Here is a 13910-nt window from a genome sequence, read left to right as displayed (position 1 = left end):
GGCCAACAGATACCATCCTGCCGCTTTCTAAAACACGGCCCCCTCCACATCTCTTGTTCTAGAATTGTGTCCTGCAATCGGGTGGCCACGTGCCACTTGAGGCTGTGAAGCACTTAAAGTATGGCTTGTCCAACTTGAGATGTGCTGTAATTGTAAAATACATGCCAGATTTCAAAGGCTTAGTGTGAAAAAGATGAATGTGAACTAGCTCACTGATAACTTTTTACGTTGACTACATGTGAAATGAAAACATTTTTGATATATCAGGTTAAATAGAACATGTTACTTAATATTAACTACTTTTTTCAATGCAGCTAATAAAGACTTTAAAATTACATGGCTTGTATTATATTTCTATTGCATATCACTGTTCTAGAACTTGGTCAAGGAATGATACTTGAGATTTTTGTTTTTCTACCACTCTGGAAAGGAATTTTAAAACACTGAAAATGAGGAATATATTATTCTTTAGTTTCTTTTCAAGATATTTGACATGACACTGGGTCACTGGAAGCAGAGTGTTTATAAAATTTAGACATTATTTTTAATGAACTTAGTTAAACTCTTTAAAAAAGGCTGCTTTCCATTTCTATGTACTGGTTTTTCCTTAATAAAGTCTACTCTCTTTCCTTTATGTTGTGCCTTTTCATTCAACAAGCTCAATCTGGTTTGATATTAGTTTAACATTTATGGCATGTTCCCAGTTTATACAAGAACTTATAAAATAATCTACTGTCTGCCCTCAAGGAGAATATACTCCTAATGACCAAAAACTGGCAAAGTCGAATTTCCTCTGTTTATAGAATTTTAATAGACCAGGTTTTAGTGTTAAAAGGAAGAAAGAAGTGTGATATAGATTTTCTTCACATTCTGTATGCTTTTTTAGAGTGATTTTTGTAACAAAGTTTAACCAAATACTTCACTGCTGAGGGGAAACTCCATTGGCCCAAATCACAGATTTGTGAGGTCCAGAAAGATATTTTCCAAGATTTGAAAAATATTCATAGTGAGCAGTTATATAGCACTTACTGTGTATGAGATACTTCTAAATGCTTTGCATCTGAGAGCTCATACAATACTCACAAGAATCCTATGAGGCAGAAACAATACTTATGGTCATGTTACAGTTGGGCGAACTGAGGCATAGAGAAGTAGAGGAAACTGTTCAAGGTCACACAACAAATGAGTGTGTAGGGAGTATTAATGGGCAAGCTTTCTGGCTGCAAAGGCTGGCTCTTAACCCTGCATGGCACTGTTTCATTGCCATGACATAGACGATTCAGATGACAACCACATCCCGGTTTTGTCTGCTAAACTTTGACGGCCACCTGAAATTTGAGGAACTCTCTCTCTCTAAATGTTGCTTCACCTTGGTTTTATCCCATGACATCTTTTACCATATATTAATATGTGATAAAATTATTCGCCTTAGTTTCACCCTGTTTTCCTTTGCAAAGCACTGACCCTGAAATAACTAAAACACGAGAAATAAGTGGTACAAAGATGTGGCCTAGATCATCCATCCAGTATCTAGAATTTTCTGTAAGTACTTTCTTTGCAGCTCTTTTGTGAACACAGGCCAAATCTTACTCTTGTTCATGGATTTCTATAGAAAACTCGTTTGCATATCTGAAGAAGGAATGTGGCTTTTAATGATCTTAATGGAAACTAGAAATATATCATTTTTCTGATAAGTTGTCATTTTGGATGTTCATCTTCCTGGCACCAGAATGCAAGTGTGTAAATCTATGAACTGCTGCCTGTCATTAGAGAAACTGATGTGACATTCCCAGCTTTTGCAGCCTGTTCCCACACCTGATTTTTATACTACAGGCTGGTTTGAGTTAATTTTTTTCCCTTCTGAATTTTTGTTCTTAAAAGCTAATTTCCAATGTCAGTCTGTAATAATTCATGTAACTCTCAACACAAAAGCACATTATTTACAGATTACACTCCCTGGTTGATTCAGGGATTCTTTCCAAACACGCTTCTGAACTACCTTGCAAAATCTTTAGCTATATTCCTGGAACCTTCTGATATTATGTTTAATTAAGGTTTACACGTTAATATTGAACAATAAAATGAGGACGGTGTAATAACACAGAAAAAATAGAACAAAGTAATTAGCAGCGATGATACTTGAGCACTGAATTGTATCATTGCACATATGTGTCCTTGCCAATTTATCATTTTTTTAAGTTATTAATTATAGCTTCTGAAGCAGTATCTTTAAAATACCTCAGGAACCATCTCCTAAACATTCCTAGATTTAATGAAAAGCTAGTGATTATTGCCTTAAATAGCAGCATAGATGCCTCCCAACCTTAGAGAAATCAGTTAATCTCTAATTTCTCTTGTCTGTGAACAAGCAACTATTATTTCTCACGTTTTTCCTGAAGTTCATTACCAATGATATAACTGCCTTGTTTACACATCCCTTACAACTCAGATGGGATTTTTTCTCATCTCCAGATTGCTTTCTCTTTTTTTGAAGAAAACAATACCAATATCTTTTATGGTTGAAAACTATTAGGACAAAACCTAACAGAGACATTAAAAATAGGAAAGTTGTTTAAAAATGTGCTAGCAAGTGGGGGAAAAAAAAAAAAAAACCCAAGGTGTGTGAGAGACATAAAAATTACTTTACACATGTCCTTCAAAAAAGTTTAATACATAGTCAGGTCACATTACCGCACATCAAATTCTCTAGGTCTCTGGCTGCCAGTAGCAATTATCTGTAGAGGAACATGTTTTCCCCGGTGACTCGCTATCAGGAGTTTTTGAGTATACCTAAGCATAGCCTTGAGCAAAAACTCCTATGGGGCATATTTGGAATACAGGATTTCATTTGGATGCAATATCAAGGTTTCAGTGCAATATGTCTATCTATATATTTTTACATCTGTTTTAACATATTGATGTGTTTATCTGTTAGCTTTAATTACACGATATAAGTATATATAAATGTAAATAGTACTCCTGAGCTTCCACTCAACTTTTGTCGTGAGGTATACAAATATATTTCCCTTGACGCCTGGATGATTTTATAATATAATGATGTCTCCTGGATTTTCATGATTACTTTGCTAAAATGGTACCGAATATTTGCAGAGTGCTGAGGCATCAATTCTCGGTCTATCTGACCAGGTCACGTCTCCTTCGTTTCCAACGATCAGTGGGGGTCTCAGCTAGTAGAGTCTTTTGTGTCCATTCCAATCCTGTTCCAATTAATGATGATGTCACCTCTGAAAGGAAGTTAAAGGATGAGCCCAAATTTTTTAAAACATTCCTGTGCCATTTTGCAGATCCACCAAGAACTGAAAAATTAAATGTTTTCAATCGATAATCGTTAAGGATTCATAAAGCAAGTTCAAATACTCTAAGATTTAAATGTAATACTACTAGCCTGAGAATTTCAGGCACTGATTGTGCACACTAAGGTGTGCATCAGGATGCTCCCATAATGAAATCATAGTTCTCAGGAATATGTTTTTCTAATATACAGAAGTCAAACGTTGGGGTACCTACTGGGTTAGGATTTAGAAAGGAGCAAAAAGGTGTCATTGGGTCTGCTGCAGAAAAAGGAGGGACTTCATCTAAAAATTAGCTTTGATGATCAGACTATCTCTTAGCAAGCTTTTGAGTAGTACATGGCAAAGCTTTTCTCCACATTTGAGGAAGTGAGCTAGCCAAAATGAAATAATTCACTTTTACATCTGTTTTCATAATGAGATTATGTGTCCTTCCTCTGAGTCCCAAACCAGCTCATTCAAGGCTGCCTAAAGAGACCACAATCCCACAAGAGCAGTGACAAATCTGTGGTTGGGTTAGGAAGACACTTCATTTATAGATGGATCACTGACGGGTCCATGACATTCGTGAGTGTGGACCTGGCTCAGGTGAGCAGGCACTCTGGGCAGTATTGCTCTAATATTTGGAGCTGGGACACGTGTCTGCCCAACTTAACTGATGAGAGATAGGAAAAGGATCTCATTTCTCAACCCTTCAACATGGGGACTGTCCCAGGAGATTTACGAAGGGTGAGAATCTGGCTGATATTTTATAGGTAACCCGGGATTTATCAAGAATATATCAGCTGAGGGCTTCAGGTGATCCTTCTCTAAGAAAAAGTTCAGAGCCTGAGTGTTTCCACCTTAGTTGGGAAAAGCTGGAGAACATCAGTTTTTACCATAATACATTAGGTTTAATGTCTGCAAGGGCCATGTAAACCATTCAGGAGTTTTATAGAGCCATATGCACTTTTGTTACTGCAAAAGACAACACTGTCACAGTCATGATAAATAAAATTATTTGCAGGCCTTTGCATCTTGGGCAATCCCGCAGTACTGCATTTTAGCTTCTGTGGCCACAAAATGTAAATGAAGTTGAAACAGCAGAAATTTTCATCTTTCCTACTTGTAGTAATTCTCACAGAATCATGAATGCCTTCTTCCTCCTTCCTGGATCTCTCCAAATAGATCCCATTTATCTGATTGGATTTCTGTCCCATCTTTCTACATATTACAGCTAATTAGTACCCCCTGATGAGAAACAGTCCACTGATGGAAAAAGCAGTTAGATAAGATCTGCATTAACAAATGTAGTTCATTTAATATCATTTGTGCTGCTGCATTATTAATAATACATAATTACCCTGCACAGGCTGGAAGGGGAGAATAAAACTGTTCTTTAATTTCTTGGCCTTTGCAGAGAAACAGTATATTAGAAAGAATAAAACAGTATTGGACTATTGGTTGCCATCCATCACAGACCTTTATGTGTCACACAATTTTATTAACTTTAGGTCTAGCTAGAGTTTCTATATTTCAACACAATCACAGACTACCCAGAGACAACCATTCTGTGGAATTTTGAAAGGCCAACTTCTTGTTTCAGAATGTGAAATTGGGAGGCTGAACCGATGGCTCTCAGAAAGTTGATATTTTCAGCCTGTTATTAAGAGTATTTCTCTGCACTAGATAATGAACGTCATTGTGGTCGATAACTAATGCTCGCAAAATTTGATTTAACACAGCGGAGGATCCTGACTTCTTTCTCCCCATTCTCTAGAATCAGAGTGGGCTGGAGTAGAAAGGGATTCTGGCATAAAGCCTGTGTTGACATAATAAAACAAGCAGTAGTGACAGCATCAGAAGAAGAATGGCCAGCATTGATTGAATGCCTGCTTTATGCCAAGTTTTATGCTAAACCTTTTACATGTATTCATTCTCACAACAGTCCTGTGCTGGAGGTTACTAGTTTTACAGTACAGGTCATCCAAATCTGGCAAGACCTCACGCACTGTCTTGAAAGAAATATCTCCAGAAAAGAGACCACACTCCCTGCAATTTACTTTGCTGTTGCATTCTATCTAGTGAAACCAAGCCTCTTGAACATGGTTTGTCAGATGGAGCAGTGTAAATGCATGCAAAGCCACTGTGTTTGTTTGCACAGGTGAGGCCAGCCAGGGATGCAGGCCTAGCAGCTGGCTAAGGGAACCGTGGATCCTCTGATCCCGTGTCTGGTACCCAAAGGAAGGAGGGAGTCAGGAAAGGGGAGATGCACGGGTGAACATTGGAGGCATGCTTACTTTCTCCAATTAAAACTATGTGGAAACCGTTCTATTTCATTCATCAGCCCTCACATTTATTCATCAAATATTTCCTGAACACCTATTATACCAGACATTTGAAAGGGGAATAATTCCTCAAAAGAGGAACTCAAAATATTAAGTGAAGAGTAAGGACACTTCTGTTGTTATCAGAGAACTCACATGCTTATTGTGAAAATAGACAAAAATAAATTATTACTATTCGGTGAACAATGTGAACACAAAGGAAAGAAAGCTCAACTTCACCCAAATGGGTCAGAGAAGGTTTGGCTAAGAGACAATATGCTGCTTCTTGCAGAATGAATGCTGTTTTCCAGGTAGACTGGTAATAATTTGTTTCCTCTCTTACTAGTGGTATTATTGTCATTCTAAACAATAAACTATAAAGATTGTGCCACCTAACACTTGAATACATGGAAATTCTGTTGCTTATTAGAACAAGGCATCTTTTTTCTGAGAGCCATGACTATCAATATTTTAGAATCCCTTTGAAATCTTTTAAACCAGATGCATGGAGGAATGGTTAGTGTGTATGCCAATAATCCTGATAAAGAGAGAAGAGAGATGGGTAGGATGTAGATTTGTAGTAGGATTTATAACACAACTAGTAGAATATTAGTATAGGACCTTTATTCATAATGAATTTTTTTGCCAGCAGATCACAGATGTATCACAATTTTGAAATACAAATGGTTGTGTTTTTCCCCTCCAAAGATTTTAATGTCTACAAGGTGCAGGACAGACTAAAAGTCCTCTGAAAGTTAAGATAACATCTGTACTGTCATAGCAATTAGTTCAGGTCGTAGTGCATCAAAGTCGTTTTATCCATCTGTGATTTCCTGTGTCATTCGCTTCCTCTGCTACAAAGTAGGCACCTGGCTCTCTGTTTCAGACTGCGGGCATGGCCACAATGTCCCCTAAGCTTTGCAAAGAGACAGCCGTAGTGTGGTGAAGACTGCCACGTAGTCACCAAAACTCTCTTCCTCCTCCCAGGCAGGCAGCTCAACTGTATCCCCAGTCTTCCCTGAAGTTAGACAGGGCATGTGACTGAACTGTGGTCAGAGATGTGAGCAGCAGTGATGTGCTCCACTCCAAGGCCCAGCCCGTGAAACCTCCTGCAGGTCATGCTCCCTTCTCTTTCCTTGTCTTCTGCCTACAAGTTAAGGGGAGAACTCTGAGGATAACAGAGGCTCGATATGGAAGAAACCTGGATCCGAGTCACTGCTGAGAGGACAGCAGTTCAGGAGAGCACCAAGCTAGGAACACCTATTTTAGATTGCTGCATGAACCAGAAATCAACTTCTACTGTGAAATTTTAGCTTGTTTGCTTTGGCAATTGGCCTACCCGAAGACACATAAGCTCTTCAGTTAGATTACCAAAACAAGTAGAGGGCAGAAGATGTCTAAGGACTTTGCATGAAACACTGCTACTGTAACGCAGATGGGAGATGTGGGTGGGTGGCCATTAATTCCCACATTAATACAGGATAGGGGATAGAGCGGCATTGATCGCCACTCTCATGTGGGGGGTAAGGAGGCAGTGAACAACACTCTCATGCAGGGTGACTGGAGATTTCTCAGTTTAAATGTCACTTCCTCTTGCAAGCCTTCGCTAATCCCACTGTCCAAGTTAGGTCTCCCGTGATACGCTTCCATGGAATACTGTGATTTTCCTCTGTGGTGCTTTGCACATATAATTAAATAATTGATTTTTCGTTGAATGACTGCCTTCTTCCCTAGACTATAAACCTTCCTGGGCATTGGGACTACTTCATTCATCACTGCATCCACCTTGTCAAGAATTGTGTCTGATTTATAGTTGGCGCTTATCAAATATCACTTCACTGACTAGCGCTCACCTTTTGGTTATTTATTCCAGCTTAGTCTTTCACTCTCCCAACAGACAAGAGATTTGTATTTTGGAGCTTACATGCAATGACCTGTAAAGCCCTCTCTAATTATGAGAGATTATGATTTTAAGTTCTCATTCCCAATAAACACCAGCTCATACACCCATAGAACACAAATACACGTACACAAACTACCACCCAATAGATGCACACAGGTATGCTAGAAAAAAATTTTCACAGACGCCCCCAAGAGCCACCTGCCCACCATCTGGAAAGCCACAGACATGCATCCAAAGACACGCATAAAACAGCCACAAACATCCCGAGTCACAAACACAGCTCCAAAGTCACATCCCCCCAGTACTGACATGCTCAGACAAATACACACATGTTAAAAGCGTTTAACACCTGTCATTTGGGTGACATTTATTCTATGCTTTCCTATCTCATCCAATAAAAGAGAAATGCATAAATCCGAAATTAAAATAACATTCTCACCTCTATTATCCATTCTGTTTTTGGAGCTGCTTCCTTTAAATCAGTGTCCTCTGTGGGAAGAAGTACACAGCGCAGAGGGGAACAAATGTCTCTCCTGAAGTCTCCCATTATTCTGTCATTTACATTGCAAATGTCATCAAAAATGCAAATATATGTGACATCTCTAATTGTTTCTAGATCTTATGCTACAATAAACATTGGCTTGGTTAAATCATATTTCCAAGAATAAAGGACAAAGGTTTTGTTGTTGTTGTTCTCTATATTTAGAGGTGCTTAGAGAACAGCACAATAATATTGTTTTAAAAATTACCCATCCAAACTAATATATTCAGCACTCAAGCAATACGATATTTTAGATTAAAGAATATGACAGACAAAGTCACAAGTCAGTTGGCAATGTGTGGGGATTATCCACAAATATTTAGCCCTATGCTGGGGAAGGAAGGCATAAGAAGATATAAAGAATAACAATAACAGTAAAGTCACTACGGGGTACCCTCCAGGAGACCTCAGGGTTTACAGTCAGTTCGGGTTTTCTCCTTCTATCTGGAAGTTTACAGACATGGCCTCCTTCTCTCAGAGTGAAAATTATTGCTCCTCCACTTCCCTGATCAGCTCCTGAAGCCCAGTCCACAGACAGGGTAATATTTAAGAGAGTGTGGTCAGTCACTCTCACACGCCATGTAGGCATCTCTCGGCAACACACAAAGGACCAGCAGACAACTGTGCCTGGTCTTTTGCCCCAGACATAGCCTCTTTATTTTTTCCAGCGAGTCTCATCCATGCCTCTCATAAAGTTGCTGGGATATAGACTAGAACCAGCCTGAAAAGGATATAAAGCAAATCATACTGTTATTTTCACCATCACTGCAAATCCACACACTCATCCACACATTTTTATGTGGGGAGACCAGGTTACAATGAGCATTGAGGGCAGCATTTAAGCAGGTGGCATGTGGAAGACAGGGGTCGGTCCCACTATTTTGATGGTTAGAGTTTGACTATGTAAATGACTCAGTACTTTATGTGAGTGTCAATTTCTGGAGCCACTTTCTCCCCACCTTCCGTGTTTCTCCATCATCTCCCAGGAAGCTCATTTGCTTAGAACTGTGCCCTTCAGTGGGCCTGGGACAATACATATTTAGAGCAATGGTAATGCCAAGATGAAGTTATCCATGACCACTCAGGGAAAAACCACCTCTTCACTGACAGGGCTTTATGAGAATCTGATGAAAGCTATGTATCTTCTCTCCAGAAAAATAAAAATAAATGCACATATCAACACATAAGCATAATTTTGCATTAAATTTCAGAGTGTTCTTTTATTCTGAGTCAACTCTTCCACAGATTCCAGAACACAAGTCCCTGGAGCCTCTGCCAACCTGCTGCACTAGTCAGGCTCACTGCCACACGATGTGGAAAGAGCACAGGCCTCGGAGTCAGAGAACTGGATCTGCTGATTCCGTGAAATTAACTAAGCTGCTTAACTTCTCTGACATTTCCACTCCTTCAATCTATAAATAAAGATAATAATAATACCTCCAATAGAGCTGTTGTTAGTTCTATGAGAATATGCCTTTTTCACCACTACTTCACGAGTGTCCTATTAGCCACTGGGGACATGTAAGCGGCTCAGTGAATGATCCCGCCTGACTGTAAACCCTCAAGCACGGTGCCTGACACTGAATAGGTGCTCACTTAACATTATTTTCCAATTCTTTGTTGCAGAAGTAAGAAATAAATCCTGATTCCCAGATGTTTTGCGATTGGAAAACTCATTCCTCTCCTGGGTCATCCACTCTAGGGCACATTTCCCAAGTGGTGATCCAGCAGCAGCAGCTAGAAAGACGGCGTCAGAGGGATTCTTAAATGACATCATTTCAGTCGTACCAGGATATTTAAAAAGATACTTGCATATATATTTTCATCTCCCATATATCCCATTGTCTTGTGAATTCCCCTCATTGAATTACTGATATTTATCCATTTGAGAGTCATCATTTCAAAGCTGATTTCTGTTTTGAGTTGACAGGCTGGAAATAGACTTGAGTATCAAATGTACATGGAGAGAAAAAGGAATCCTAATTTTATTAAGTTTCCATTAACAGACAGAGTCAGACATGAGCAACTTGATAATGGGGTTTTACTTAAGGGAGACACCTTCCAGAAAGAAAGGGAAGAGGAGAGCTTGGCCCATCTGGTGGGTACAGAAGGGAAATGGGAGACAGAGAGTGGACACCGGCCATGGGAAAGACACGACTGCAGGCTGACGTCTGGGAGGGGAATGACAGGACACTAGACCGAGGGGGAGGCTGAATTTGGGCAGAGGAGGGGCTTTTGTCCCATTCTCAAGGATTGGCCCAGTGAGGCCCCTAGACAGCTGCAGTGTGGGAAACAGTGGCTCTGAGTTGGCCCTCCTGGCTGTCCTGGGCCGTCCTGTGGCCTGGGAACAATAATAGAATAATGACAATGATAAGGGCTCATTTTGTGCCAAATTATGTTCTAATTCCTTTACATATTAAGTTATTTAATTTTCACAAGAAACCTATGAAGGAGTTATTATTATGATCTTTGCTTCACATATGGGAATGCTTAGGCATAGAGAAGTTAAATAACTTGCCACATCCTATTTTCTACTTTTTTACTAGCTAATACTTACCAAGCACAATTCTAAGCAGTTTACATGTATTAGCTCATGTAACCCTCACAAGGGTCCTACCTAGGAGGCAGGTATTATTATTAACCTCACTTTACAGGTGAGCAAATGGAGGCACAGTTATGTTAAGCAGCTTGTCTGAGGTCACTCAGCTGGTAGGTGGTAGAGTTGGACATCAAACCCAGGCAGGTTGGCTCCAGAGTCCCTGCTCTTAATCAGAAGTTTCTGCAGTTTCTCTGAGAAGGAACCTAGAACTTAGCAGAAAAGCTGGCTGGGGACTGAGCAACAGGTACGTAGTGACCCTCTGACCAAGGAGTAGAGACTGGGCCTCTGAAGCTGAGACCCAATGGGAGTCAAGGCCAGATCTTAGAGGGTCCACAGAGCCAGGACAGAATACAGTGGGTCCAAGTTGGCAAGGGAGGTGGCTGAGCCCTCTGGAAGTCTTAACCATGCAGGAGAATAGACATTGAGTTGCATCAGCCATAGACTTTGGCCTGGACAACAAAAAATGGTGGGGCCAGAACTACCACACCTCAGCAGATAGCCACCACGGCACACTCCCTGAGCACCCTCCACCACCACCACAGTGGCCACCAGCCCAAGAACTAGCATAAGGTCAGCATGATCCAAGCCCCTCCACCCAATCCCACAAGGTCACATAGGTGACCCAGGTGCCTCTGGAAGAAGAAGTGGGGAGGAAAGCCAGTCTGAAAGGCCAAGCATTCAGTTCCTCTAGAATGAGTTCAAAATCAAATCATTTAAACTCACAAAAACTGAGCTATCTTGGACTGGAAAGTTTAAAATAAAGCTATTCTTACCTGCAACACACTGGGGTGGGAAGCTTGTGAGGAAGATTAGATCAGTTATTGGAAATAAAGAAATTACATTTTCTTTGAACATCTGAGTGTTGCATGAATACATGTGAGCTTACAACTCCAAAGGACTCCACGAGCCTGTCTAATGAAACACCTGCGGTGTACTTATTAGCAATTAGGATGAGGAAATGGACAACATACTGATCAAATTTGTGGTTGATGCAAAGCCGAGAGTTATAGTTGAATGCCTTAGGTGACAGAATTAGGACCTGAAAAGCTAGTCACTAGCTAGCCCAGTAAGCCACATCTAGCCAGAACAGATTTAATCTGGATCAAATTAACAAAACTAAGGTTCAAAGAACCAATTGTACAAGAACAGTGGCTGAAAAAGGGTGTCAAATATTTGAAAGTTCACTCAATGGATGATGGATTACAGCACGAGGTCCAAGGAAAGAAGAAGAATAACCATTTCTTGAGTCCTTACTGTTGGAGGCATATGTACCTTCTCATTTAATCCTGTGAAGTGTGTAGTATTACTGCTATTCAATCATGTAAGGAAATTGGGGTTCAAAGCCAAGGCCACAGAGCTAGTCAGTGGCAGAACCACTATTGAAACTCAAGTCTGTCTGACTTCAAAGCCCATGTTCTGTACTTTATACCAAACCACCTTCCCAGAATATCACAATCAACCTAAGAACCATTCTAATAGTCAGAACTTGCCTGGAGACAGAGAGTGGCCAACGCCAGGGTGGGATGATGGAGATTTAGGAAATCAAATGCCATCAGCAAGACTCCTGCCTAATTCTGAGGTTTTATGATTCCATCTCTGAATCTGAGGAAGCCACGGGCCCTGTGTTAGGGAGCCTTTGCCGCAGTAAAATACAAACCCAAATCTCAGTGCCTTGCAACAACAAACCTTAATTTCTCCCTTACGAGTCTGAAGGCCTTTGTGGATACCAGGTCAAGATCCAGCCAGCCTCACTTTGCTTCTCATTCTGGGACACAAATTCAGACAGCAGCCACTAGCTGGCCGTGTTGTTCACACACGAGGGCAGAAGCTCGAAAGCACGTGTAAAGCCTCTGTTCAGAGGCGAACACCATCATATTTGCTCACACTCTGCTCTCTGCCAGAGCCCAGTCTGTGCCTTCTCAATAACTGCATTTGCACAGCAGCAGATTTCAACCATCCCTGTTAGTGAAAAAAAATCAGTTCTCATTGCCCTGTGGATGGCACAACTCCACTGAGATTCTGTTTCCTTTTCCTTTTTGCTTGTTCATTTTGTTTTGCTCTTATTTTCCCTTTGGAAGAAACTATCAGAGGCAATGGCAACCCCAGACCAATCAGAAACAAAGGACTGAGTGGAATGAGGTGAACTGAAATGTTCCAAGTCTCCCCATAGCTTCCATGCTACCATGAAAGGGTGTAGACAGCCATGTGATTTCATCTTTAGCTGTTGATGCTTACTATTTACTTCTTTAAACTTTGGATACACCCCTTGCATATAAGCCTTAGGGCACATTTATACGAACTGTTGGGAAAAAAAGAGAGAGAGAGATTGAAAAAGCTGTGTTATCTATTTATTCCAGGGGAGATTTACTTAATTTATTTATTTATTTATTTATTTGATTTATACAGCTGGGTCCAGCGTAAGCCCCTGGGCATGCTCACATCAATTAAAACCACAGATAGAAGCAGAATGCTGAATACAAACAAAATCAACAATTAATGGACTATCCCCAACTGTAAAGCACTTCAGCAGAACCTTCAAATCATTCCTCCCCACTAACCCCCTTGGGCAGAAGGTTGGGTTAACAGATGGTTAAACAATGTTAAGAGAAGAGCATACAACGTTAGTACCATAGATGGAGGCCGAAAGAAAGACAGTGTGCGAAATCCACTGAATAATTCATTTGTAGAACTATGGGTTGAACTCACGGACTTGGGGCTAGAGTTAGATGCAGCAGTAAACTGGCAGAGATGAGTATATCCCACAGTTCTAATGATGGAGGGAGAAGAGGCTGAGAATGGTTGAGCAAGAGTCAGACAGAAGGTAAAATTATGTACACAGTAACACCCCATCTTCTGGACTTACTGGGAATTGGCCAACGTCAGTGATCCAGTCTGGATTATTACTTCACTATAGGCACAATCAAGTTTTTGTCTAAGCCACAGGTGGCTTTCCTTAATCACATGCTCCTGCACTTGAGCACCTGGGTAGCTGCTATATACTTGAGTGATGGCTTTAGATGGAGATTAGGACAAGGCAGGCAGTATTGATCTTTGGTATTTGTGTATTATCAAACATTTGTAATATAAGATTAAGAAAAACCCTGCGACTTCTGTTATTCTTGTTAAAGTATAATGTATATACAGTAAATACAAAAAAATTAAGTAATAGGTCAATGGATTTTCACTTATACATCATATACTCACCACCAAGATGAAAATGTAGAACATTTCCGGGATCACCAAAGCCTCC

At 40.4% G+C, this 13910-nt stretch overlaps 1 long non-coding RNA gene across 1 annotated transcript; it reads right to left on the bottom strand.

Annotated features, from left to right (window-relative positions):
• Window positions 1-2650: 2650 nt before the first annotated feature.
• On the bottom strand, window positions 2651-12752 carry LOC138924383 (uncharacterized). The gene is made up of 3 exons (XR_011439429.1): window positions 12347-12752; window positions 7960-8071; window positions 2651-3245 (listed from the first exon to the last, which is right to left on the bottom strand). It is a non-coding gene; the product is annotated as an uncharacterized lncRNA (long non-coding RNA).
• Window positions 12753-13910: the final 1158 nt, after the last annotated feature.

This window comes from Equus caballus, chromosome 5 (genome assembly GCF_041296265.1).
Source record: "Equus caballus isolate H_3958 breed thoroughbred chromosome 5, TB-T2T, whole genome shotgun sequence".
In the NCBI taxonomy this organism is placed as follows: Eukaryota; Metazoa; Chordata; class Mammalia; order Perissodactyla; family Equidae; genus Equus; species Equus caballus.
This window is presented reverse-complemented; position numbering and strand designations above follow the sequence as displayed.